The sequence below is a fragment of the Myotis brandtii genome, unplaced genomic scaffold (assembly GCF_000412655.1).
Source record: "Myotis brandtii unplaced genomic scaffold, ASM41265v1 scaffold679, whole genome shotgun sequence".
Taxonomy (NCBI): Eukaryota; Metazoa; Chordata; class Mammalia; order Chiroptera; family Vespertilionidae; genus Myotis; species Myotis brandtii.
In genome coordinates this window covers 863,207-866,127 of record NW_005370653.1, presented here as the reverse complement: position 1 = coordinate 866,127, position 2,921 = coordinate 863,207, and positions in this window count along the sequence as shown.

Genomic DNA, 2,921 nt, shown 5'->3' with positions numbered 1-2,921 from the left:
GAGAGAAACATCGATCAGCTGCCTCCTGCACATCTCCCACTGGGGATGTGCCCGCAACCCAGGCACATGTCCTTGACCGGAATCGAACCTGGGACCCCTCAGTCCGCAGGCCAACGCTCTATCCACTGAGCCAAACCGGTTTTGGCGGGGATGCTACTTTTGAGTGTTTATTCCAGTCCTGACGGCAGCGTGGGAGAGCGGCAGGTCACCCACAAACATCTGCTCTGCCCCCCACCATCAGCCAGCTGCCTATATTGGGTAGGAGGACAAAGATGACTTGGGGAAGTAGGCGAAAGGGTGGCCAAATGGGCAGTTCACAGGTAAGCAGAGGGCTGGGGTGGGGGGGCGGGGTTCAAAGGGCTGGTGATTCTGGTTTCACAGTGTGATGAGGAGAACGGGCCACATTTCCAAGTGAGCTCCCAGGTCCACGTGTAACTCCCAGCCAGGCTAGCCTGTGCCTTCTTTCATCAGAATAAAGCAACCACAGTTAACAGAGCATGATGAATATTTCTTACCATTCTAGCTGGTCCCCCAACAAGCTCTTTCTGCCCCTAGAAGTGCTGTTTGTGTGAGGACAGGATCTTCTGGGCCCCGTGGAGATGCCCAGCCCGGCAGATGCCCAGGAAAGGCACTCCAAAGCCAAGAGCCGTTCGTTTCGTCAGCGAACAACCCCCTGGCGTCCTGTCCCTGGTGTAATAAGATCCGGACAAAGAGCCGGAGCCAGGGTCCCTCCGGGCCATGTCTGACAATCCCATTACAGGGACTCGAGTATCGGATTCCGCGGCCCGTCTGTCCGTCAAAGCCTCTATTCTGCTGTCATTCAACTGGAGAGCAAGCACAGCCGCACAGGTACGAACCCTGACCTCCTGGTTCACAGGGGCGCGGCTCACCGCCTTCGTTACGTTTCTGAGGTTTCCTCTGCGTCCTGAGCCGGAGATCTAAGGCCTCCTGCCTGTTTGAAGGGCCTGTTTTCCTCCGATCACGGACAGCAGCCCTGACAGGCGAGAGGAGAGACACCTGGGGCATGGGATTCACCCTCGGACGCTGTAACACTCCTGTCTGAGAACAGGTCATGGGGAAAATGCATTCTTCCATTAAACCCGCCCTGGCTGGTGTGGCTCAGTGGATAGAGTGTCAGCCTGCAGACTGAAGGGTCCCGGGTTCGATTCTGGCCAAGGGTATGCACCTCGGTTGCAGGCTCCTCCCCGAGGCACAGGCAGGAGGCAACCAACTGATGTCTCTCTCTCACATCGATGTTTCTCTCTGTCTCTCCCTCTCCCTTTCACTCTCTCTAAAAATCAATGGGAAAATGTCCTTGGGTGAGGGTGAACAACAAGAACAAAAAATTAAACTCAAGAGTCTGAGCAAGCAATTTATCCCGTCTCCTGGAGGGAAAAAGGGATCTGAAGTATTGAGGTTAGTAGGTCTAGTTCAGAGGTCACACATCGGTCTTTTAGCTGTCTGTACACACGTGTATATGTATGTATGTGTGTGCACACACATACCTGTTAGCTGTAGAGATCTTTCTGAGAGGTACTCCTGAGGAGGTGTTTATTGCTGTGCGATACCCAGGACCTCAATCATTCATTCATTCATTTACTTTAAAATATATTTTTGTTGATTTCAGAGAGGACGGGAGAGGGAGAGAGAGATAGTAACATCCATGATGAGAGAGAAACATCCATCAGCTGCCTCCTGTGCGCCCCCCACTGGGAATCGAGCCCACAACCTGGGCATGTGCCCTGACCCTGACCGGGAATCGCACCCTGACCTCCTGGTTCAGAGGTCCATCCGACAAGCCCTTGTGGGGTCCTTGTTCAGTGCAAACCTCTGTGACAGGCGGGGGAGGGGAAAGGGACAGGAGGAGCCAGTTCTGTCCTGAGAACAGGAAGGGGGTGCACGGGAGGAACCTGCCACCTGGGGAGGGTGTGGTGGGCGGCGCCCAGTGTGTGGCATGTTTAGAAACCGCTGGGGACATGTTGGAGAGGAACCAGCTATTTCTCGCCTCGTAGTATCTCCCCGCAGATGAACACCAACATCATGTGCCTCCTGCGTGACTCACCGAGTGTTATCACTTATGTAACATGCCAGCCCCGAGCGCATCAGTGGAGCTGGTCACGAGGAGCAGATCAGACAGGCCCCAGCGATCAGCGTTCTCCACACGCGGCCTGAGCCCCACGGAGGACACGGCCCGGGGCGGCTGAAGCAACACGTGACCCTTCAACGTGTACACCTGGCCCGGCCGGTGTGGCTCAGTGACTGGCTGCCTCCTGCATGCCCCACACTGGGGATGGAGCCCGCAACCCGGGCCTGTGCCCTGACCGGGAATCAAACCCTGACCTCCTGGTTCATAGGGGGATGCTCAACCACTGAGCCACACTGGCCGGGCCCCAGGCCCCTTCTTCCGTGGGTGCCGCACCCCAGCACACGTTGTCCTGCTTCCTGAGAAGAGAACAGCCAGCAGTTGCGATTGCATCAGGAGACGTGCCCAGTTCCTGCGGAGCGGGCCTGTGGGTAACCCCCATCCCAGATGGAGAACGCCTTTCGGAGGCCACAGCCACTGTTGCCACATCCCCGCGAGCCCACAAACAGCCCCTCGCTGCGCAAGAACCGGCTCAACCAGCGAGAAGGTCTCACGCTGTCTTTTGAAAAAAATGGGGCCTCTGACCCCAGCTGGCCTGCGGACCGAAGGGTCCCGGGTTTGATCCCGGTCCAGGGCACGAACCTCGGTGGCAGGCTCCTCCCCGGCCCGGGCCCTGGTCCGGCGCATTCAGGAGGCAACCCATCGATGTGTTTCTCTCACATCCATGTTTCTCTCTGTCTTTTCCTCTCCCTTCCACTCTCCCTAAAAATCAATGGGGAAATATTCCCAAGTGAGGACAAGGAAAGGAAAGGAAAGGAAAGGAAAGGAAAGGAAAGGA